A 26,072-nucleotide genomic window follows, 5' to 3' on the forward strand; every position below is an offset into this window, starting at 1 on the left:
ATCTTTTTTGGAATAGCAGCAGAGAGAAAGCGGATCCCCTGCTCACCCACGGGCAAGTGAGCCGGCGCAGGCGTACTCCGACTTCCAGGAGGGAGGGAGGCGAGCGCGCTCTCGCGCCGGGCCAGACAGACGGCCGAGGCTCCGGCTCTCCTGTCGCAGTTCAGCGGGCGCAGTGCGCCTGCGCGGCCGCAGCAGCAGGACGGCGGGAGGCGGGGCCGCGCGTTTCGGAGCGGCTCACTATTTGGCAGGAAGGCGCGGAGGCCTCTCTCCTGGCAGCGGCGGCCGCGCAAGGCTGAGGGGAGGCTCCCAATGTGGCAAGGGAGAGGAGGAGGAGGGCTGAGCAGCGGCGGCGGCGGAGGAGGAGGGGGCCGAGCGAGACAAGGGGAGCCGCCGCAGCAGCAACCGCCGCCGCCGAGGAGCTGAGCGGCCTGGCCGGGCGAGCAGGGGGTTGGCAGAGCCTCTGCAGCACTGGCACCCCCGCCGACGCCGCACCCCCGCCGGGCACCTCGCGCCCGCCCGGGTGCAGGCGGAGGCGGCGGAGGCAACGACGGCGGACAAGGAGGCTCGGGCAGCAGCAGCAGGTGAGGGAGCGGCGGTGAGCGGCGAGAGGAGGGGGGGAAGGGAAGGGGAAAGGGAGCGGGAAAAGGAGCCGCCGCCGCGCCGCCCTTGGCCCGGCCGGGCAGTACCGGCCACCGCCGGTGGGAGTCGCTGTGCGGGAGCCGCTCCCTTGGCCTGGCCCCTCCCGCCCCGCGTCCCTCGGGGCTGGCGTTATTTATTATTCATCCGAGGAGGGCGCGCGATCCCCCCCCCCGGCAACTCGCTCTCGCGCGCCAGGCTTTTTTTTTCTCCTCCTCTCCCTCCCCCCCGGAAGCTGTTGCTAGGATGAAACGGGGGGGGGGTAGCGAGGCCAGAGGGGGCTGCCCGGGGGGGGACCCTCTTTCCCACTCTCCTCCTCCTGCTCCTGTTGGGTGGAAGGAGCGAGAGGGAGACGCTCGTGGTCTTCAACTCCCCCCCCCCAAGTCTTCCTTATACACACACTGCTTCCTCCCCCGCTATTTTTTTTTTGTGTGTGTGTCGGGGGTGGGGCTGGGGCCTTTCTCCTCATCCCGCAAAAAAAAAAAATTCCCCTTATCGGAAACAGAGCCACGAGGGAGTGGGGGGCGGGGGTAGGTGAGGGGGGAAAGTGTGTGTGTGTGTTGGTGAATGGGGGTGGGGGGAGTGATGGATCTGTTGTTGCTAGTGGTGCCCGTGAGAATGTGGCAAGCCTCCTCTCTCTCACACGCAGACTCTTGCACACACAAAACACACACTCACACCAGACACACACTCTCAATCACACACAATCTCAGACAGACACACACAGGCACAGGATCTCACACAGGCACACTCTCAATCACACACAGGCACACACTCACTCAATCACACACTCACAATCTTACACACACACTCCAGAAACTTCCCACTAGGTAACGAAAATGGCCAAGGAGAGAGGCAAACAAAGCTGCCCCAATCCTGCCACAGCAGCTGTGTGTGTGTGTGTGTGTGTGTGTGTGTGTGTGTGTGTGTGTCTTGTCAGGCTTTGCTGGGTTCCTTTGTCTGCTGTTGCTGCCTGTCTCTCCTCCCTTCTCTCCTTTCTTTCTGCTTTTCTCCCCTTCTCTTTCTCCTTCTCCTCGCCCTCTCCCCCTCCTTTCCCCCCTTTTCCCTCTTGCCATTCCCTCTCCCTCCCCTCCTCCCTCCCTCTTCCTTCACAGACTCCAAGAGCTGCTGCAGCTGCAGGTTTGTAAATACTGGACTCACACACACACACACAAGCAAAACATGGCTGACGCTCTGTCCCCCCCCCCCCCAGGGCTCATTTTCTCTCTGCTTCTTGGGTCTTTCATCCACTTGTGCTTTGCCTCCCCCTCTTTTATTTTCCCCTCCCCCCAACCCACCCAAAAGGAAGGAAACTGCTGTGTGTGTGTGTGTGTGTGTGTGTGTGTGTGTGTGAGAGAGAGAGAGAGAGAGAGAGAGAGAGAGAGAGAGAGAGAGACTTTGATGGGATATAAAGGGAAGGGTCTTTGCTCTGGAGCTTTCTTTTCTTTTTTGTACAGTGCGGTAAATGAAAAGTCCAAAAGATTATTGCAAGCTTAGGGAGGCCTGGGGAGGGGGAGGGGGGTGAGTGGTGCCGACCTCTGCTGAGAGGCTTGACTGGAATGTGCGTATCTGTCTTCCTAGGCATGGGGGGAAGGGAGGCTGATGCACCAAAAAAATGTTGGCTGTGATTAAGGTTATTAAATAGGTGTTATGTTAGCAGGATGCTCAGGGCCATTCCTTTTATTTTGGGATATGCCTCATTACCTGCCATCATACAGTATGTTAGCTCCGAACACAGGGTGGCAATTCCCCACCCCCCCAGTCTGATTCATCCTTTTTTTAGTGCATGTGCTTTTCCAGAATCTGAAGTAATTGTTGAGCTGTGAGAGTTAAAACATGCATATGGTGATGGTAGTTCAGTTTTACACAATAACTTTTCTTCATAACGACAAGATAAGTGCATACAAGGAAGGGTTGTGCCTCATTCTTTAGGGTTTCAGTGACTACACAGATCTAAAAAAGCACCCAAGACTTTTCAACTCCCCCCCCCCAAAAGATCTTGGCCAGCTACCAGCACCTCCTTCTGGCTTGACAAAACTTCATAAAACAGTTTTGAACTACACACACACCTCTTTAGTTGACAAGCCCCCCCCCCCACCCCTTTGCAGTTTCTTCTCATGTAAAATGACCTTGGGCATATTTGCATGCTTTTCTTGAAAGGAGGATCCTGCACAAGAGTTTTCTTTGGTTCTGTGCTGCCTGTGGGTGACTGGTTGCTAACAAGAGAGATCCCCCCCCCCTCTTGTGGATTTTTACTTCTGAGGATGTTACTAATGTTTAGAATGCTGGCTTTGTACTACTATTCTTTTGTCCACAGAATAATTTTGTGGCCTTTGAATAATTTATCTCCAGCAAAGTTAGTAGTATTTTTCAAAAATACATAATGTAACCAATTAGAACTTAAATGCTTGGTGCTGATTGGTAAAATCGATTTTGAAATTGCAGAGCAGATGGGTAGAATAATAGAATATTTAGTCAAGCTTTGGGTATTGGAGCTGCCACATTACAAAATTATATAGATGCATAGTTTGGAACCTTTGTTTGAAATATTTATGTTAAGTGGTACGGATATAGATTGTATAACTGAAAATAATTCTAAGTGGCTTACAAGAAAGAATACAATAATAAAAGCACAGAGCTAACATATTCCATATTATGTATACAGGTACGTTATCAAATATGTTCAGTATTCCTGAATGAAGAATTGCACCTGTACTGAAATGAAGCTTTCATTAGTTTCTGCCTACCAATGGGACCAAGGAAAATCGGTTGCAACCCAGGTTTTACAATTGGGAACCTTTTGTTCAGTTTTTGTTGGGCTTTGCATGCAGCATTCTTGTTACAGTTGACTTGTTGATCAGCAAATGATGCCCTGCATCCTGTTCTCAGACCAGTTAATAGGGCAGTCTCCATGGCGGCACACCACTATAGAGTGAAAGTATATAAATATTTAGCCATACTGTATTTGTATTGACTTGTTTTTTCTAAACTTTGCTAAGTCTAGATGTGGAGGAAACAAGAGTCAAAGGATGTTCATGAGGGGAAGTTTCTGAGAAGACTGTAGAACCTGAACTCTTTAGGACATTAGAGAAAAGACTGGCCTCAAAGCTTAAAACAGAGGATAAAAAAAAGACATTTAAATGGACGTTCTGATGTAGGAACCTTATCAACCCCTACAGACAAAGAATAATGGAAATTCAAAGGGTTCTGGAGTGGGTTGTGAAGTTATGAGCTCAAACACATGTGAGGGAGCGAAATTAAGGCCTTTAAGATCATCCTCTTATAGGGACTACTTTCTGCATTGTGGCAGTTTGAGGAATCTGTGTCTTCTAACTTGATTATATGTTGATAGTGATTAATTGTAAGTTGGCTTTCCAGGGGAGGGAGTAGAAGTATGAACAGAAAACAAACAGCAAGTTTCGTCAGGAAGGTCCTGGTTCTTTGGCCAGGGTTGTTCAGTTCCATAGGGAAGGGCTGAAGCAGAAAGCTGAACTTAATGGCCATTGCTTTGCTGTTTGTAAGAAGGGGTAGGAGTGATAGTTACAGTGGTACCTCTGATTACAAACTGAATTCGTTCCAGAGGTCCGTTCTTAACCTGAGGTACCACTTTAGCTAATGGGGCCTCCCACTGCTGCCGCCGTGGCGTGATTTCTGTTCTCATCCTGAGGTAAAGCTCTTAACCCGAGGTACTATACCTCGGGTTAGCAGAGTCTGTAACCCGAGGTGTTTGTAACCTGAGGTACCACTGTATATGCAGTCGGTATGCTGTAGGTGATTAGGCATATAGATGAGGCTTTTTGCAAATTGAAATTCCCTTTGTCAGTCCAAGTCAAACTTTATGTTAACTTTGGTTAACCTGGTGCTGTTTATTCCATCTGAAACAATTTGAATCTGTACTTTGGAATAATGTGAGCAACTTCCAAGACTTCCCATTGGAACTCATACAGTGGACATATGTCTCCTGTATGCTACACTCTTCCTTCACTACTGCACTTGAGTGTTACCTGAAATGATCTTGCTGTGCACCCACCCAACCTGTTATGAACTGTGCCACAGTATTGAGGCACAGATGTAAAGGGTTCTCAGTTTTTGCTGTGGCCTCAGCATGTTTCAGTTAAGCCATACCTCAGGCAAGCAGTCATTCATTTAGAGCAGGATTCCTCAACTTTTTGCCCGGCAAGTATTTTGGACTACAACAATATCAAGGGAATGCTGAATATAGTCTATCTTGATTTCAGCAAGGCCTTTGACAAGGTGCCCCATGATATTCTTGTAAAGAAGCTGGTAAAATGTGGGCTGGACAATGCTACCATTCAGTGGATTTGTAACTGGCTGACATCAATGGCTCCTCTTCATCCTGGAGAGTAGTGACTAGTGGAGTGCCACAGGGTTCTGTCTTGGGCCCAGTCTTATTCAACATCTTTATCAATGACTTGGATGATGGGCTTGAGGGCACCCTGAGCAAGTTTGCAGATGACCCCCAAATTGGGAGGGGTGGCTAATACCCCAGAGGACAGAATCACACTTCAAAATGACCTTAATAGATTAGACAACTGGGCCAAAGCAAACAAGGAGAAATGTAAAGTACTACACTTGGGCAAAAAAAATGAAAGGCACAAATACAGGATGGGGACACCTGGCTTGAGAGCAGTACATGTGAAAAGGATCTAGGAGCCCTGGTAGACCACAAACTTGACATGAGTCAACAGTGTGATGCAGCAGCTAAAAAAGCCAATGCAATTCTGGGCTGCATCAATAGGAGTATAGCGTCTAGATCAAGGGAAGTAATAGTACCACTGTATTCTGCTCTAGTCAGACCTCACCTGGAGTACTGCGTCCAGTTCTGGGCACCACAGTTCAAGAAGGATACTGACAAGCTGGAACGTGTCCAGAGGAGGGCAACCAAAATGGTCAAAGGCCTGGAAACAATGCCTTATGAGGAACGGCTTAGGGAGCTGGGTATGTTTAGCCTGGAGAAGAGAAGGTTAAGGGGTGATATGATACCCATGTTCAAATATATAAAAGGATGTCATATAGAGGAGGGTGAAAGGTTGTTTTCTGCTGCTCCAGAGAAGCGGACACGGAGCAATGGATTCAAACTACAAGAAAGAAGATTCCACCTAAACATTAGGAAGAACGTCCTGACAGTAAGAGCTGTTCAGCAGTGGAATTTGCTGCCAAGAAGTGTGGTGGAGTCTCCTTCTTTGGAGGTCTTTTAAGCAGAGGCTTGACAGACATATGTCAAGAATGCTTTGATGGTGTTTCCTGCTTGGCAGGGGGTTGGACTGGATGGCCCTTGTGGTCTCTTCCAACTCTATGATTCTATGATTCCTATCAGCGCCAGTACGGTTGGTGGTCAGGGATACTAAGGAGTTGCAGTCCAACAACATCTGAAAGTGTGCCATGTTGTGGAAGGCTGATTTAGAGGGATTGGAAATTTTGATAGTTAATAATTGCAATGACTTTGCTGTTTAGATCTGAATAAGGAAGGCAGAGGTGGTTGAGTCATGCTAACTTGACAGCTTCCATAGCTGCTAGAACTTTAACTCATGGAAAGGTCTTGTATTAAATATGCCAGGTTTGCATCTCCAGCTGTATTCTAAATCAGAGCTAAAAAGTAGTTTCTAGTTGGCATAGTTCAATCAGACACAAGCTCAAGGCCATTCTCAAGTTAATCCTTATCACTTGGTAGGTTTATTTCACAAAACGTAGCCAAGTAATTTCCCAGGATATTTCTGGTTATCAGTAAATAAGGAGGAGCCAGAACAGTGGCTGGATAACCCTTCCGCAGAGCAATTCCTCAGACCCGAGGTGGCCATTGTGGCACTTTTTAGGTGCAGTGGCACCCTTGGGATCTAAAGTTGGTGCTCACAAGGTGCACTCCCTTGCAATGATGACAAAGAGGTGGGGCTCCTTCTTCTCCCAGAGAACAAAGGAGATCTGGGTGGTTAGAGGGAAGAAAATGTAGTTGTTGGGGTGCAGGGAGAAAGACGAGAGGGCGATCTGGCTGCGACATCTGTCACCCCATTGATCGGCAGGGAAGGAGATGGGGTGCTACAGAAGTCAGGAGAGAATGAAGTACAGTCATACCTCGGTTTAAGTACACTTCGGTTTGAGTACTTTCGGTTTAAGTACTCCGCGGACCCGTCTGGAACGGATTAATCCACTTTCCATTATTTTCAATGTGAAAGTTCGCTTCAGGTTAAGTACGGACTTCCAGAACCAATTACACTCATACTTCAGGTTAAGTACGCTTCAGGTTGAGTACTCCGCGGACCCGTCTGGAATGGATTAATCCACTTTCCATTACTTTCAATGGGAAAGTTCGCTTCAGGTTAAGTACGCTTCAGGTTAAGTACGGACTTACGGAACCAATTACACTCATACTTCGGGTTAAGTATGCTTCAGGTTGAGTACTCCATGGACCCGTCTGGAACAGATTAATCCACTTTCCATTACTTTCAATGGGAAAGTTCGCTTCAGGTTAAGTACGCTTCAGGTTAAGTACAGACTTCTGGAACCAATTGTGTACTTAAACCGAGGTACCATTGTACCAGATACAGAGAAGGCTTGCATGTGTTTGCACGTGCACACTAGATCTTGTGGAACGAATGCTATTCAAAGTCCATGATTTTTTTCACAACTTCCCTCTCCCCCAAATCTACATCAATTTCTGTCTCCATTGACGGAATAATAAAAAGGTGCATAATCATGGATCTAATGCAGGGGTCCTTATGTATTATGAGTTTTACAAGGGATCATCTCAAAACTGCTATCAAACTATAACAGGTTAGCTCTGTGTACATTGATGTGTTATGTTATTTGTTTTTTGTCCTATGAGGAGGATTGTTGCCTTGGATCAATATTTTCGTTGTGCTGGCAAATTCCAGATTTACATATTTTTTACTGTGCAGTTTAACACTTTCATTTGATAGTGGGTTTGTTTGTTTTTAAACCTTGCATATGCAAAAGAATCTGTTTTAAGTCTGCTGGAACTGACTTTTACCCAGGTGCCATAGAAAGAGTGTGCACATGCTTTCTGTCTAGTGAGATGCCAACCTGGAGAAAGGAACAACCCAAGATAGTAGTGCTTATGGCACTCACTGAAAATTCTGAATGGACCAACAAAGGTTGCCTAATTATCTAATGGGGGAGCCTGTAAGGCCATCTTAGTCTGGCCAGTTGATAAAAAATAATAATCTGTTCTTTGAAATTGTGCTATGACATCCTTTTCCTTGTTCTCCCAAGTATATCTTCCATCTTCTCTATTCTTATCAACCCATTATCTACATTTTTCCTGCCTTTGTTGTTAAGCATTATAATCTACCTTCATCTGTGACTTGCCAACTTCTGTAAATTATCACTTGCTGGAAACACCCCCACCCCCACTTAGTTGTAATTTTTATTGATGTTATTCAAAATATCAGTAAAGTTTGTTAAAACTCTAACCTGATTCAAGAAGACTAATTTTTGGTACTCTGTGGGCCAATAATGTAGTGAGGAAACGAGCAAATTGATTGTTTGGGATGTCTACTTGATCCTAGTGGTGAGGCCAAAGCCACTTAAATCAACAGCAGAGGTGTAAATGATATTTTTATGATAGAAAACAATTAAAATGAATGTCAGATAGCTTTTGTGCTTTGGAACAAACAGAAAACTCATTTCACTGTTCAGTTATGTGAGATGTGGTGAGGCATCAAACTGCCTTAATCTTGTGAAGTGGAAGAGACCAGGTAAATCTTTGTATTCGGACCAGTCTAAGTCATATGGGCAAGGGTAGCAGATGAGTCAAGGAGACAAACATACAAGAGAGTAACTCATACTGCATTTTAAATAATACACTATCCTGGTGTTGGAAAGCTAGAAAACAAAGGGATATGCTCTAATTTGGAAGGGAAGAAAGAGACTATAAATGCATGCCTTTGTCTCATTGTAGCATGTTTGCTAGTAGTTATACATCTCCTGTTTCATTCTTACAATTGGTTTCTTCCACTTTTCATTCTGACCATATATGCCTACACACATGTCATCCAGAGAATTTTCCTGAAGAATTGTGTGGGTTAGAAGTGCCTTGGGTCAAATATGTGCTGCTACTCTTCCTTTGAACCCTGTCCATTTTTGGCTTAGGGCTCTTTTACAGGGTTCTTGAGTAGAGAGCATGCAGGTGGAAAGCAGAAATATGAATTAAGCCTCACACCTGTGTTTTTTTTGGCTGCTCATTATAACCCATGAAGGGGCCCTTATATTCTGATACATGCTTTTAGATTCATAATTACAATATTTTGTGCCTTATGCAGAAATCGCTTTAGTACAATACAAAGACATATTTATTTGCTTTATAAATGTGAAATAATAATACTTGTTCATGTTAGACTTATCAACACATGATCAGAGTTGCATGGTGAAAAGGCTACTCGAGCCTATAGCTTATGTTCTAAGGACCCGGGAAGCGCTGTGGTCTAAACCACCGAGCCTCTTGGGTTTGCCGATTGTCAGGTCGGCAGTTCAAATCCGCATGACAGGGTGAGCTCCCATTGCTTTGTTCAGCTTCTGCCAACCTAGCAGTTTGAAAGCATACCAGCACAAGTAGATAAATAGGTACTGCTTTGGTGGGAAGGTAAACTGCGTTTCCATGCCCTCTGGTTTCCGTCACGGTATTTTGTGTGCCAGAGGCGGTTTAGTCATGCTGGCCACATGACCTGAAAAGCTGTTTGCAGACAAACGCCAGCTCCCTTGGCCTGAAAGCGGAGATGAGCGCCGCGCCCCATAGTTGAATTTGACTGGACTTAACCGCCATGGGGTCCTTTACCTTTCTAAGTACATTCTCTAGCCTAAGAAATTAGTAATAGGGGTATTATAACATGCTTATAGTCCATTTTGCCATGTTTAATAACACTAAAGACAACTTACAGTACAGTGTTCCCTCGACTTACAAACTTAATCCGTTCCAAATGCACATTCGTAAGTCGAAAAGCGGTTTCCCATAGGAAAAAAAAATTTGGAAAAATTCGTAAGTCGAGGAAACCGCATTTAATATTTGTAAGTTGAGGAAACCGCATTTAAAACTGCCAACGGTTTCCATTCGGATGTAGAAAATCGTAAGCGTGTGGCCATTTGTCCCGTTCGTAAGTCGAAAACTTTGAATGTCGAGTAATTTGTAAGTCGAGGGGCCACTGTATATTCTTTTTGAATGTCAACATTTATTTTTTAAAACATGGCAAGACAGCAGATAAAAATAATTTTAAAAAATCATTCTTCAGGTAACTGGCAGTATAGCTTTAGCTTGACAAGCAAAAGTTTGGAAGCAAAAGTCTTGGCTAGCAAAGGTTTGTGCAACTCAAACCTCTCTAGGTAGGCCATTGCATAGCCTAGGAACTACCACAAAGTGGCTTTCCCTTGTCCCCACTAGTAGACACTTCAACTACTGATGGAAAGCAGAGAAAAGCCCCTCTGCTAGATTTTATGAAAAAAAAGACTCAGAGCTTTAAAGGCAAAAAACAGGTGGTTGTTGTCTTAATTGTCCCCATAAACAGGCCAGAAGCCAGTGTAGCTGTTGTAATAGCATACTCCCAAGAAATTATTCCAGTCAATACTCAAGTTGCTGCATTCTAGACCAGCTGAAGTTCCTGGACATTTTAGAGGCAGCTCTATGGAGACGGCATTGCAGCAATTCCCTCTAGGTGGTAATTAAGGCATGTTATCTTGGCCAGATATGATCTCTCTAGGAATGGATGGAGCTGGCACACCAACTGAAACTGTGCAAAAGCATTCTTGGCAACAGCTGCTCCCCAAGAACCCAGGAGGAAAACTGGATCTGGAAATGTGAGCCTGAGCTTTCACAGGGAGTTCTGCCTGTCTGAGTGGCTGATTTCCAATACCATCAATTAATCCTAGTTCAATTTCCCTGCCGTCTGCATAAGATTTCATAAAAAGTGGTATTGGGTTATTATTATTATTTTATATATTGTGATCTTTTCTGTGAACCGCCCCGAGACCTCTTATAGGGCAGTACTGTATATAAATTGAATAAATAACAATTACTGCTACTACCCATTCATTTATCTAGGGACTTTCATGTGCACTCCTGAATTTAGAAAACGAACCCGAAACAATTTTGTATGGTACCAAGTCCTCTCTCTTACTTGAATGCATAGGACAAGTAAATTTGGATCCTCAACAACTCCCAATAATCGCAAGTTTGAGAAACACTGACATATAGCCTGTTGTACAGTGGTCATCTAAACCAACCCCACCTTGTTTAGTAGTATTGACTTTGTCATTTCTTCCCAAGCTCTTCAGAATGTTTCTATTTCATATTAACGGCTTACATTGGATATTGTGCTGAACTACAGTAAATTGGCAAGCTCAACACTCCCTTGGTCACAGCAAATCTGATAAACCAGTCTGAGGGTTGAGGCAACTGGATAATCCCAGTCAATTTTTTCACAGAATTGTAGCGCCACTCTATATTGTAAAGTACTGACAAACTTGAAACTTTAGCACTTTATTCATTTCTATGAAGATACAATGCAGAGAGCTTTGGGTCATTTTCTCTAGAGTAGCTGACTTTGCCATGTGGGGTTTTTATTCAGTCTGTACAAAAATAGTATTGGAACTCTCAGAAATACCGGTAACTTGTTACTTTACCTATACAGTGGAACCTCGGTTTATGAACACCTCAGTTTACGAATTTTCGGTTTACGAACGCTGCGGACCCATCTGGAACGGATTAATTCACTTTCCATTACTTTCAATGGGAAAGTTCGCTTCAGTTTATGAACGCTTCAGTTTATGAACAGACTTCCAGAACCAATTACACCCATGCTTCGGGTTAAGTATGCTTCAGGTTGAGTACTCCGTGGACCTGTCTGGAACGGATTAATCCACTTTCCATTACTTTCAATGGGAAAGTTCGCTTCAGTTTATGAACGCTTCAGTTTATGAACAGACTTTTGGAACCAATTGTGTTCATAAACTGAGGTACCACTGTAGTTATAAAGAAACCTGTGTGTCTCCTGGATGTCATGAGTGCAAAACCTCAGGGTTTTTTTTACCCAAACTTGATGATTTGAATACTAAAGAATACTAAAGGCTAAGGTAAAGATGTTTACTGACAAGAACATTTGCCATGCCTGATCATGCATAATAAGGTGAGCCAAGTTGGCTACTTCTGATAGGTCAGTGAAATAGCCATTACTTAGAGGCAAATTGTGCTAAAACAAATTGTTTGGCTTTATTAGCAGCACTTTACATTTCCAGGATGGAATTCGTAAATGGGGCATTTCTCAGATGGAGAGGGATATTCTTTTTAATTCATAAATAATGAATTTATAGCACGTTTTGAAAACAATTGCCAATATAAAATGATTTAGGTAAATAAGTATTTTCAAGTCTCTCTGTGTGTGTGTGTGCTGCTAGAATAGGCAGATTGTAGAGTCTGACTGAATTGCATTGTAAATCCTATGGGAGGAATTGTACTAAAGTAATAATAATAAATAAATAAATAAATTGTTATTTATACCCCGCCCATCTGGCTGGGTTTCCCCAGCCACTCTGGGCGGCTTCCAACAGAAAAGTAAAATAAAATAATCAATGAAACATTAAAAGCCTCCCTAAACAGGGCTGCCTTCAGATGTCTTCTAAAAATCTCGTAGCTGTTTTTCTCTTTGACATCTGATGGGAGGGCATTCCACAGGGCAGGTGCCACTACCGAGAAGGCCCTCTGCCTGGTTCCCTGCAACTTGGCTTCTCGCAACGAGGGAACTGCCAGAAGGCCCTCGGTACTGGACCTCAGTGTCCGGGCAGAATGATGGGGATGTGAAAGTTACATCAGTGCAAGCAATTCAGCTTGCCTGATGGACTGTTCTCATTTCTATTCCTTGTGCTCTGTTCTAGGGGGTTCTCCTGACCACCCCCCATCCTGGGAACCAATTGCAGGAGCACACGGGGAGGTAACACTGTAGCACTGGTAAAAGTATTTCCATAGGCTTCTACTAGTGGGATTAATTCATTGAATCTGGTCTTAAGTGTACAGAATGATATTTCCCCCCCCCCCATTGTATCTTGCATGTATGAATGGTAGACAAATATATCCCATAACTTGTCATGAAGTAGTGATCCTGTGAGCAAGTACCACTGGGTGGGGCAGGTGGTAACAATTAGTCCCCAAAGTGGGAGCATGTGATGGGGCTGGCTGGTTGCAAGCATTCCCCACCCCCTATAAATATTTGAGTTAAGCTGCTGGGGGAGAGAGAGAACCTGCCATGTTTTAGACTTGCTGTTTGATGTTCTGTAGCTGGTGCCAGAAAATAAGCCAATAAAGCCTGGTAACCCGTTTGGTGCCTGCATGTGATTGATTAGTAGCTTGGAGGGAGGACTCAGGAAAGCGGCCCCCTCCTTGACATTTCTAGTCCAAAACAGCTCTCTTTCTTCACCTCAAGATACTAAAGTCTTCAACTTCTATAATTTGAGTTGCAAAATAGTTTATTCTGGTTCTTGCAGGGCTATCTAAGCTTGTGAGTACACCCTACAGTTCTGTCTGGTAGTGTTGCCTTGAGACTTTTACCTAGCTCTACCCTTTATTAGATGTATCCATGTTTTTTCCTCTATTCTTCCTAGAAGCAGCAAACTTCAACAGCCATGGTAGGGTATGCTATCATAACTTGAGTTTATAAATAACTTCCTAGGCTGTACACAGGCTGCTTACATTCCATTGCCCTCAAGGAGATTTAAGTAGCCTGTGTTCAGAATTGGAAAATAATTAGTTACTACATGCTAGAAGGAAATGCACCATACTAAGATCTGGCACCTGGGTCACTTCCGGCACCCTTAGTGAGCAGCATGAACCATTTTACTCTCACAAAAATGTGTTCCTTCCTTGTTTGTGAAACAAAAGATAAAATCTCATCTTCTCTGTTTGCTAAAGGTGCTAAATGTCCCTGAAGGCTAGACTTTGGTGTGTATAACAAAATTTGTATGCTGTTCACTTGTCTTTATCTCCCGGACATAATAGGATCAGCACCAGTGATGGATGCTGGTAGGTGCTAAGTGAACAAGTACATTTTGTTGCTGTGCCAGCACATAGGAAATTGGAAGTAGTAATAGTAATATTTAGGATTACCACTTCAAGATGATGATGATTATAAAACAAAATTTCCAAATGCAGTAAATAAATCAAACAGAAATACTTCATACTAATAGTCATAAAAGAACACCATCGGATATAGTCCATGGTGGGATGCAAGGTTCAAATTTATACAGAGTAAACATTTGCCAGATATAATCATATTTTAGTAGGAATATGCCAACCATGATATGGTTTGGTTATATATATAACAAACCACCCCCATATTACAAGTCTATCATGGGTCATTTTTTCAGAGATGGCAGTAAACATGTCTCTTTAAAGCCATAAGACCAAAGAGTATCAAGATGATGCCTTCCATGCTTGACAGATAACTAAACAAGCAGTGACCAGCAGATATAAAATTAGCTGTTGACTAATAATATCAGCATTAACACCATCAAAAATGGATAAAACACACGTAACATAGCATCCAAAGTGACCTGTTTCTCAATAATAATACTAATTTCTGTTGCAGAATTTGTTGTATCCCCACCACATATGCCAGCATGTTCCTCATACCATACAACCCTGCCAGCATTAGGGGGAATTAGATCTTACAGTACAAGCTAGTCTGGGGTTAAGAACCATTGGTGGACCACCTTCAAAATATCCTCCCAAATGTTAGCAGACATTGACCTAGAGTGGGTGAGTGGACCAGATCTCAAGCCTTTGAGAATCTTTCAGTTTGCCTGTAGGGTCCATCTCCCACATTGATTTCCAAGTAGCATGTGGAGAGAACTGGGATTGTAACAGTAACAGGTACTGTATATCAATGAGAGACCCTGCTTTTTGGACCACTTGCTACATCCAGATGTTCATAACATCGTTTTGTGGCTAGACAATGCACCACAGGATCTTTCAAGCTGATGTTAATCTTGTGCAGGGGTCCCCAGTCCTCTTTTATCCTGCCCACGACGACCCCCGCCGCCCACTCTTAGCATGCGCCGGAAATAGCTGTGCACATGCGCAAGCGTCATTTCCGGGTCAGAGAAGGCCTGTGTGCATGCGCACGAGCTATTTCTGGTGCTCCTCCGACCCAGAAGTGTGCTGGAAATAGCGTGTGCGCATGCATATGGGTGCGCTCTCACGCGCGCTCTGGCCCGCCACACGATCGGTGCTGCGGGCACCGGCCTGAAGCCAGGTAAGTTTGGGGGCCCCTGATCTTGTGGATGTGTAGCCAGTCTAAGCCTGAATCTTTCAAACTTTCCAAGAGTTGTGGCACATTTTTAAAATAACAGTCTTGCAAGTGGTGAATTCCCACTTTATAAAGAATAATAGATATAACAGATTTATTTTGGGTCTGAACGTGTGCTATACAGGGAAGTGGGATTAAAGTTGAGGGTGTGGAGGCTAATTTCTAAAACCATCTGTTCCACATCTCAATAGTACATTGTGTTGAAAGGATTGGAAAGAGACTTCCTTGTCAACCTCATCTGGGGCAAAGGTGGAGGTCACAGTTAAGAGCAGGTATCCCCAAACTGCCCTCCAGATGTTTTGGGACTACAACTCCCATCATCCCTAGCTAACAGGACCAGTGGGTCAGGGGTGATGGCAATTGTATTCCCAAAACATCTGGAGGGCCGAGTTTGGGGGTGCCTGCTTAAGAGGGGGGAAAGAGGAGTCTCATGCCTCCAGCATGATCCAGGATGTTCCTAGATCTAAAATCATAGGAATGATTTGCTGAAGTTGGAAGGCATTTTGGTTTGGCATAGAATCATAGAGTTGGAAGAGACCAGAAGGGCCATCCAGTCCAACCTCCTGCCAAGCAGGAAACACGATCAAAGCATTCTTGACATATGCCTGTCAAGCCTCTGCTTAAAGACCTCCAAAGAAGGAGACTCCACCACACTCCTTGGCAGCAAATTCCACTGCCGAACAGCTCTTACTGTCAGGACTTTCTTCCTAATGTTTAGGTGGAATCTTCTTGTAGTTTGAATCCATTGCTCCGTGTCCGCTTCTCTGGAGTAGCAGAAAACAACCTTTCTCCCTCTATATGACATTCTTTTATATATTTGAACATGGCTATCATATCACCCCTTAACCTTCTCTTCTCCAGGCTAAATATACCCAGCTCCCTAAGCCGTTCCTCATAAGGCATTGTTTCCAGGCCTTTGACCATTTTGCTTGCCCTCTTCTGGACATGTTCCAGTTTGTCAGTAAAGACAGTTTGGGGATGCCTGGGCTATATCCACAGCATTCCCTTCATCTACCAGGCTTGTAATTCTGTCAAAAAATGAGATCAGATTAGTCTGACATGACCTATCTTTCAGAAACCCAAGCTGACTTTTAGTGATCACAGCGTTCCTTTCTAGGTGCTCACAGACCGTTTGCTTAATGATCTGCTCTAGAATATTTCCTGGTATTGATGTCAGGCTGACTGGGCGGTAATTGTTTGGGTCCTCTCTTTTCCCCTTTTTGAAAATAGGGACAACATTTGCCCTCCTCCAGTCTGCTGGAACTTCACCTGTTCTCCAGGAATTTCCAAGGTTATTGCCAGTGGTTCTGAAATCACCTCTGCCAGTTCTTTTAATACTCTTGTCACAGTGGCCGGAGTGGACTACTTCAGAGTAACGACGCTACGCAGCTCTGCATTTTATTCTTTTATTGGTGCTGCGTATTTACAGTGCTCAAGTCATTGCTATTTACACGGAGCGATGTTGTCAGTCGGTTTCAGAACCTCCTAATGGCTTTTGGCGCGTCTTTCTCCAACACAAAAGCTTTGGCAGACCCATCCTCTTGCCCCTCCTCTTCCTGCGTAATTCTGGAGTTGGGGGGATGGGTCTTCCCCCCTTACTTGCCCCTTCCTGTCCCACCTGGGACCCTGGCTCCTCTACCCTGCCTGAGCCTCGGACACGACTTCCTGCTTCCCCACTGGAATCGGAACTCTCCCTGCTTTCCCCTTTGCTCGGGGACGGGCTTGAACTCAGGAGGGGAGGGACTTCGCGATATCCCCTGTCCCTCACATCCACCCCCCTCCCAAGCTCTCCTTCACCCCTCCCCAGGCCCCCCCCATGTGTCGGTGACGACTGGAAGCCTAAAAACTCGGTGCTCTCCGATCCCGTTGGTGTGAACACCTCCCCCCAGTCCTGCGAGCCCCCCCCTTCCGCCTGGGAGGACGGGAATCCCAAAAAGTCCGTGGCGTCTGAGCTGGTGGGGGTAAAAATGTTTTGCCAATCTGCTCCTTCCTCTGACTGGGTGGATCTTGGCGACACCCATACCTCATCCTCTGGTTCCTCAAACTCCGCTTCCCAGCGCCATGGTGAGCTGTTCTCCCGTGCCTCCTCCTCCTCCCCCTCCCTTTCCATGTGCCAGGGCTTGGGTCTGTGGGGAAAGAGGGCGTGAAATTCTTCCACCAAGAATTCCTCCTGTATCTGAGTGGCGGGAACCCATTCATTCTGGGACGGTGGAGCATCCTCCCATGCCATGAGGTACTCCAGGCCCCCCACCCCCCACCTTGAATCCAGGATGGCCGTGGCCTCATTGAGTTGCTCCCTGTTTTCCCTCTCCCCCCCTCCCTCGGGGGTTCGTTCGCTGTCCCTGAGCCTGCTGCTTTCCCTGTACGGCGACAGCAGCGATCTATGAAACACTGGATGCACCCTCATGTCCTCTGGCAGTGCCAGCCTGTATGCCACCGGGTTGACCTGTTGCGTGACCGTGAAGGGGCCCAGCCATTTGGGTGCCAGCTTCTTGCACCTCCCTCTGGTGGGAAGGCCCTCCGAGGACAACCACACCTTGTCCCCCACCCTGATGACCTCCCCTTGTCGCCTGTGGCGATCTGCCCCCTTTTTGTACGCTTCCTTGGCCCTCTCCAAGTGTTCTCTGAGCTGCTGGTGCACCGTCTCCAGTTCCTCTGCCCAATCCTCAGCCTGTGGGCCCTCCTCCTCCTCCTCCTCCCTCTCCCTCTCTGGGAAAGATCTGAGGTCGCGCCCGTAATTGGCCTTAAAGGGCGACACCCCTGTGGAGACGTGCACTGCATTGTTGTAGGCAAATTCTGCTAGTGGCAAGCGATCCACCCAGTCCGTTTGCCGCTGGCTGACGTAGCATCTCAGGTACTGCTGCAGAATGGCGTTGACCCTCTCCGCTTGTCCGTTGGTCTGCGGGTGTCTAGCCGTCGACAAGCTGACCTCCACCTGCAGGAGGTTCATGAGCCGCCGCCAGAACCTGGAAACAAATTGGCGGCCACGATCCGAAATAACCCTTAAAGGTAATCCATGCAGTCTGAAAATGTGATCAACAAACAGTTTGGCTGTCTCTTCTGCCGAGACTGCCCTGGCACACGGTATAAAGTGACACATTTTGGACATGAGGTCCACCACCACCAACACTGCGGTCTTGCCCCTGGAAGAAGGCAGATCTGTGATGAAGTCCATGGACACCACTTCCCACGGCCTGTGTGGTGTGGCTAAGGGCTCCAGCAACCCTGGTGGCGCTGCTCTGACCACCTTCGCCCGCTGGCAGGTGGTACAGCCCCTTACATAGTCTCGAACATCTTCCCGCACCCCTGGCCACCAGAAGTGTCTCATGACTAGGTGAGCGGTTTTGTCCCTTCCAAAATGCCCCGCTGTAGGGTTGTCGTGCATCTGCTTGAGGACCGTACGTCGAAGCTGGGTGGTGGGTAGGTACAGCGCACCCTTGTAGAAAAGCAGCCCTCTGCGTTCTGCAAAGTCTTTTGCTTGCTCCCTCCCCCCTCTCAGTTCTCTGAAGATGCGGTTGGCAAATTCATCCGCTGCCGTCAGTGCTGTGAGTTCTGCCTCGCTCACCACAGCTGCTCCGCAGGACCATGCCGACGGGGGGAAAATGTGCCTTGGGGCTGGTGGCGCCTCCTCCTCCATGTACTCTGGCTTGCGGGAGAGGGCATCCGCCCTGACATTCTGCTCCCCCGGGATGTAGTGGATGGAGAAGTTGAAGTTCGAGAAGAACTCTGCCCACCGTATCTGCCGCTGGTTGAGCACCCTGGCAGTTCTCCAGAACTCCAGGTTCTTGTGGTCTGTGCACACCTGGATGGGGTGCTTTGCGCCCACCAGGAAGTGTCGCCAGTGCTGGAACGCAGCGTAGATCGCAAGAAGTTCCCTATCAAACACTGTGTAGTTGCGTTCAGGCTGTGTCAGCTTCCTGGAGAAGAAGGCACAGGGTCTCCACTCCCTGTTGGCGTCCAGTTGCAACAAAATTGCGCCCACAGCTTTTTCAGAAGCATCTGTCTCAATGCGTAGGGGCGCGTCCTGCACCACATGGAACAGGTTTTGGTCTGAGGCGAACACTCTCTTGAGGCTTTCGAACGCTGCTTGCGCCTCTGGTGTCCACTTGAACTTCTGCTTGCCTCTCAGGCAGTCCGTGATGGGAGCCGTAACGCGAGAGAAGTTCTTGATGAACTTCCTGTAGAAGTTAGCGAAGCCTAGTAGGCGTTGGGCATCTTTGCGCGTCCTGGGGCTGTGCCAGTCCAGGATGGCCTGCACCTTGTCCTTGTCCATCGCCAGCCCCTTGTCTGACAGCTTGTAGCCCAGGAAGTCCACCTCTTTGGTGTGAAACTTGCACTTCTCCAGCTTCACATACAGGTGGTTCTCCTTCAGGCGTTGCAACACCTCTCTGACATCTTTCACGTGCTGCACTGGGTCATTCGAGTAGATAAGGATGTCATCTAGGAAGACCAAGCATTTCCTGAAGAGGAGGGACCCCAGGACGTGGTGCATGAAGGCCTGGAAGCATGCTGAGCCCCCTTGCAAACCGAAGGGCATCACCAGATATTCAAAAGAGCCCAGAGGCGTGAACATCGTGGTTTTCCATTCATCTCCTTCCCGGATCCTGATCAAGTTGTACGCCCCCCTTAGGTCCAGCTTGGTGAAAATCTTGCCCCTGCGTGCCGCTGTCAGGAGATCATCCACTCTGGGCATGGGGAAAGCCACTGGCTCTGTCACCGAATTCAGCCGTCTAAAGTCCACCACAAGACGGCGCTGTTGCGTGTCTTTCTTGTCCACCCAGAAGACCGGGCTGCCCCCTGCTGCCTTGCTTTCCCTTATGAACCCCCGCTTGAGGTTCTTGTCGATGAAAGCGCGCAGATCCTCCAGCTCCTGGTCTGACATGGCGTACAGCTTGGCTGGGGGTATCGTCGCCCCTGGCACCAGGTTAATCTGGCAGTCAAAAGGCCTGTGCGGGGGTAGGTGGTCGGACTCCGCTTCGCTGAAGACCTCCTGCAGGTCCCAGTACTGCTTGGGTATTGCCTCACCCCCTTTGATATGCATGGTGGCCACCGTGGCTATCGGAGGCCCCTCCCCTGGTTGGTGCTGCATGCAATGTTCCAGACAAAAGTCCGAACCAAACGTGATGCACCTCTGGTGCCAACTGATGGAGGGGTCGTGGCGCGCCAGCCAGCTCATGCCCAAGACGATGGGGGGGTCTGAGATGGTGGTGACGTTGAACGCCAGTGTCTCTGAGTGCCTTCCCACCGTCATTCTCATGGGGGGGGTTTGATGTGTGATGGCCCCTCCCAGCAGCTCCCTGCCGTCAATGGTTGCCACGTGCAGAGGAAAATCCAACTGCAAAAGCTGGATTTGGTGCTCTTCTGCAAAGCTTCTCGAGAAGAAGTTGGCGGACGCCCCACTGTCAATTAAGGCGAGGACCGTCAGGGGATAGCCATTTGGGAGCGTTAGCGTCACTTCTAGAACCACTCCTGCTCTGGGAGGGGTGGGCTGGCTCTGCACCTCTCTGTGCGGGTGGGCGGGCTGGGGCTGTTGTCTGCTGACTGTGCCTGGCTGCTGCCCCTTGTCTCCTGCAGCCAGGCTTTCCCGTTTCCCTGCTGTGGTGCTGCGTCAGTGGGGGAGGGCACCACCGTTCCCGCCTTTCCTTGCCACTCCCTGCGATGTGGGCAGTCTCTGACGAGATGCTGGGGTGAGTTGCAGAGAAAGCAATTCCCGCCCCTTCCCTCCTTGCGTCTTGGCGCCGCTGGGGTTTGAAAAGCCCGCGCGCGCGCGCTATCAATCTGCATGGGCTACTGGTCCTGGCTGGCTCCAGGCGTGGCTTGAAAGGGTTGTTGAGGGAGTGGCTTCTCCTGCGACCGTGGGAACCAAGCCCGCTTTGCGCGCGTCGCTTGCTTGTCGTTCCACCGGGATTCCTGCCTCACCCCCACCGCCAGAGCTGCTTTGCTCAGCTGATCCATAGTACTGGGCTTTGGACCTCTCGAGAGTTCATCCTTCACCTCCTCGCTCAAACCCAAGTAAAACGCAGCTTGCATGGGAGGCGAATCCAAAACCCACCCCAGTCTGTGCACCAGCATGGTGAATTTCGCCCAATATGCGCGAACTGTCATATTTCCTTGGCGTAAATTATGCAGTTCCTCCTTAGTCTGGTCCAAATGACTATCGGACGAATACATCGTCCTCAAACCTTCTAGAAATTGTTGGACATTTTTCATGCAAGGATTCTTGGTTGCGATTAATGGTCTTAGCCACTCCCTGGCTGCTCCGGTGAGATGTTCCACAATAAACGCTACTCTGTGCTCATCATCGGGGAACTCATTCTGGTGCAGCTCAAGAGCATACACGATCTCAGTCTCAAAGCCCTGAAACTCCTTCGGGTCTCCATTGAACTTGCTTACAAGGGTCCCTGCTCTCCTTCCTGGCAGCACTTGGACTTGGGGAGCCCCTCCCGCCTTGTTTTTCTCTGCATCCAGCTTGTTTTGGAGGTCTACCGCCACCGCCCTTAAATGCTGCTCTTTTTCCTGGAGCTCTCTCACCTGTTCCGCAAGTTGTAGCCGGTCGTCCTGGACCTTCTTAGTCTCCTCTTTAGCTGCCTTCAATTCTCCCTGCGCCTGCAGCGACAGCTGTTGCAGTTCTAGCTGGGCTTGCTCAGCGATCTGCCGCCACTTCTCCGCCTCGGACACGCTCATCCCGGCAACTCCGAAGTAGCCCAAAAATGATTAGGAGGTTGCTGTCACAGTGGCCGGAGTGGACTACTTCAGAGTAACGACGCTACGCAGCTCTGCATTTTATTCTTTTATTGGTGCTGCGTATTTACAGTGCTCAAGTCATTGCTATTTACACGGAGCGATGTTGTCAGTCGGTTTCAGAACCTCCTAATGGCTTTTGGCGCGTCTTTCTCCAACACAAAAGCTTTGGCAGACCCATCCTCTTGCCCCTCCTCTTCCTGCGTAATTCTGGAGTTGGGGGGATGGGTCTTCCCCCCTTACTTGCCCCTTCCTGTCCCACCTGGGACCCTGGCTCCTCTACCCTGCCTGAGCCTCGGACACGACTTCCTGCTTCCCCACTGGAATCGGAACTCTCCCTGCTTTCCCCTTTGCTCGGGGACGGGCTTGAACTCAGGAGGGGAGGGACTTCGCGATATCCCCTGTCCCTCACAGATTAGTTCATCTGGCCCTGGAGACTTGAATACATCTAAACTAGCCAAGTATTCTTGTACTACCGGTACCTCCTTACTTATTCTGGGCTGTTTCCCCTGCTGAATCATCTGTTCCATATTCTTCAGGTCGGGCATTGTTTTCTTTTTTGGAGAAGACTGAGGCAAAGAAGGCATTGAGGAGTTCTGCCCTTTCTCTGTCCCCTGTTCGCATTTCACCATCTTCTCCTCTAAGTGACCCCACTGTTTCCTTGTTCTTCCTTTTGCTACGGACATACCCATAAAAGCCCTTTTTGTTGCTTTTCACCCCTCTAGCAAGCCTGAGTTCATTCTGTGCTTTAGCTTTTCTGACTTTCTACACGTGCTGGCTATATGTTTGAATTCCTCGCTGGTGATTTCCCCCCTTTTCCATTTTTTGTACATATCCCTTTTAAATCTTAACTCAGTTAAAGGTTCTTTAGATAGCCACCCTGGCTTCTTTAGGCACCTTCCATGTTTCCGTCTCATTGGTATTGCCTGAAGTTGTGCTTTTAATACCTCCCTTTTAACAAACTCCCAGCCACCATGAACTCCCTTCCCTTTTAGTATTTCTGTCCATGGGATCTCACCCAGCATTTCCCTAAGTTTTCTGAAGTCGGCTTTCTTAAAGTCTAGGATTTGAGTCTTAGTATGCTTGGTTGTTTCTTTCCGCTGAATAATAAACTCCAGAAGAGCATGATTACTCCAACCTAATGATCCTGCCACTTCTACCCCACTAACCAGGTCATCACTATTGGTTAGAACCAGATCTAAAATGGCTGATCCTCTTGTTGCTTCTCCCACTTTCTGGACAATGAAATTGTCTGCAAGGCCAATGAGGAATCTGTTCGACCTTATGCTCTAGGCTGAGTTTGACATCCAACAAATATCAGGATAGTGGAAATTCCCCCATTACTACTATCTCACTTCCTTTTGAATGCTTGGTCATCTGTTCCAGGAAGGCATCATCTGTGTCCTCAGTTTCGCTTGGGGATCTATAGTAAACTCCCACAATGGGATCACTGTTATTTTTCTCTCCCTTAATTTTGACCCAGATACTCTTAATTTGGCTTTGAAGTTTTAAATCGACGACCCAGGTTCCAGGAGCCTTTTGGCAAATAGTTTCTAACACTGCATTAGAGGCATAGCTGCCAAGTTATCCCTTTTTACAGGGATTTTCCCTTATGCTGAATAGGCTTCCTCGCGAGAAAAGTGAAAACTTGGCAGCTATGATTAGAGGTGTCTCAAAATGTATACTTTACGAAGCAGAAGTGGATAGAGATAAGCCTTTTCCCTCTCATATTATGCTAGAACTTAGGGTTATCCAGTGAAGCTGAAACATGGGCGATTCAGTACAGGAAAAAAGGATGTGCTGCTTCACATAAAGGTAAAGGTACCCCTCCCTGACTGTTAGGTCCAGTCGCGGATGACTCTGGGGTTGCACACTCATCTCGCTCAATAGGCCGAGGGAGCCGGTGTTTGCCCGCAGACAGCTTCCGGGTCATGTGGCCAGCATGACTAAGCCACTTCTGGCGAACCAGAGCAGTGCACGGAAATGACATTTACCTTCCCGCCAGAGCGGTACCTATTTATCTACTTGCACTTGACATGCTTTCGAACTTCTAGGTGGGCAGGAGCTGGGACCGAACAACAGGAGCTCACCCCGTTGCAGGGATTCGAACTGCCAACCTTCCGATCGGCAAGCCCTAGGCATAATGCATAGTTAAACTACAGAATTCACTCATGACTTTAAAAAGAAGTTAGATTGATTCCTGGATGAAAAAGCAATCAAATCTTGATGGTTATGTACTCCTTGCAGGATCAGAAGCATGTGTCTTTGAAAATCAGTTGCTGAGGAACAACAGCTGGAGAGGGCCAATCCCTTCATGTCTTGCTTGTAGGCTTTCCATAGGCATCTGGTCCCGGGGGTGGTGGAATGGAATGCAGGACTAGATGAGCCTTTGCTCTGATCCAGCAGAGCTCTTTCAATGTTCTTATTATCTAGGGCAATTGTCAATCCATGAAGTTTTTCCATCCTAGGAGAGGTTCTATTTCTACCTCCCTCTGACATTTGGATGTAGATTAAAAGAGTCCACATCTTAACTTCCTTCCATGACACTTAAGATATGATTCAGAAGGTCTGGGGTGGAGTGTAGACTTGCCTAGGTGGACTTTCAGCTACAGCTTGGAGTCAGTTATATGTATTTGTAATGGTATGAAAAAAAGCTGGTTCGGATGAAGCTCCACAGGCTATCAACATTTTCATAAGCAGGTCTTTGTGTTGTCAGGGTCGGCCGACACCCACACCTACACCAGGGAAGAAGGAGTGAGTGAAGATCTACATCAGGAACAAGATGGGGGGGGATCAAATCAACCCCATTGAATGGCTGAAGTGGGAATCAAAGCCACCTCACCTTGCCCTATGGACGGGCCAGCCCTGTATGGAGTGGTTATGGCTGGAAAGTCATACAAGTAGATATGACTGCAGTCAGCAAAAAGAGCTTCACAGATTTGCTCATCATGAAATGTATGTGGCCTACTTTCACTGTGGCCCAAGAAACGGCTGTGCCACTGGTTTCTGGTTAACTGGCAGATGTGTATGAGAAACCATGAAGCGAAAGCTGCTCCTTTTTTGAAATTGTGAAGAAAATGTTTCCTTCCATTAACATGAAAGCTGGCCCTTGGATATGGGCTACTTCATAGCAATTGGATATGATGTCATTGGGTTAAGGTGCCTGTGTTATCTAGGTTTACTGTGCTTTAATATTAGGGTTGCCAGACTCAATAGAGGACAGGACTTCTGTGCCTTTAATTGCCCTGCTCTCTTTTGAGTCTGGAAACCTTAAAGAGAAATCAGCAGACCCTTTGTTTAATTTCCAAGCAAAGGGTCTGCTGGTTTTTCTTTAAGGGCCAAAGTACCAGAAAGTTCTAACATCAAAACCTTCTGATTGGTTCTGGGGAGTCACCCTACTTATTATCCTTTGTACAATAAAGCTAAGCTTACTCCTGTTCTGTTTGGACTCCTTTTATTACATTGTCTCTGCGAGATCTTACCTTTCCTGATACGGATTATAATTGGTAGATGTCAATGCCCTGCAATTTGTATAGGGTTGGGAGAAATTAGCTTTGTTATTTTATTTGGGTTTATAATTTCTAACCACTTTGTGAATTTGATTTTCTAACGGTAGTTTTTATGTTGGGTCCCATTTTGTGCTGCTATCTTTAGTTTTGCTATTTACCTTGTTTAAAAATATTATTTATTATTTAGTAGGTATCTCTCTACTTGGTACTAAATCTTGTTCCTAACTTCCTTGCTCACTTGCTAATAAATATGATTGTGACCCTGAGACTCGGGGAGCAGAAAGCCTTGTTTTTGGCTCTTGTTTCTCTGGAATCTTACTGGTTTCTAGTAATGTCTGAGAGCCTCTTGACACAGGTTGTTTGGACAGAAGGAGTGGTAGCAGTGTAAGTTGCAGGGTTGATGTTGCCGGACAAAGTGGCTGAATCACCAAGATCTGGATTCTGGGTTTGGGGAACTGGCCTTGACAATAATCAATTGCATAACCTGAGAAGAGTATTTCTTCATAAAAGGAAAGTATATGGGCTTTTCTTTTGGTGAGGGGGAGGTGATTTGAAGTAAATGATTCACAAGATTTTGGAGAGGGTTTTTTATTTTAAAAATAACTCTTTATAGTGCTGAATGGGGACCACTAGAAAGGGCCACAGTGAATTCAAAGTTGCTTGTGCAGATCAGTATCGAGAAGGTCTGTGACTACATTGGTGCTTGAGCATAGAACAGCTATATGAGAAATACAGGTAAATTGTGGCTTAAAAGAGGTACTAGGGGCTCTTGTGGCAGCTCAGTGGTATCTCTTGAGCAAGTTAAGGAGAATAGAAGTACAGTAGAATGGAGCACACGTGAAAATGGTGAACTTTTCGATAATAA

At 47.1% G+C, this 26,072-nt stretch overlaps 1 protein-coding gene across 2 annotated transcripts in view; it reads left to right on the forward strand.

The window, feature by feature from the left end:
* The first annotated feature begins 257 nt into the window (after positions 1-257).
* Positions 258-26,072, forward strand: part of SPIN1 (spindlin 1) — a 45,581-nt gene continuing 19,766 nt past the window's right edge. Inside the window, exon 1 of one of the 2 annotated variants that reach the window (XM_035099796.2) lies at positions 258-581. The gene's annotated coding sequence lies outside the window, so the exon portion shown is untranslated. The remainder of the gene's footprint in view (positions 582-26,072) is intronic. The other variant, XM_060280119.1, reaches the window with a different exon arrangement.

This window comes from Zootoca vivipara, chromosome 11, assembly GCF_963506605.1.
Source record: "Zootoca vivipara chromosome 11, rZooViv1.1, whole genome shotgun sequence".
NCBI classification, from domain to species: domain Eukaryota; kingdom Metazoa; phylum Chordata; class Lepidosauria; order Squamata; family Lacertidae; genus Zootoca; species Zootoca vivipara.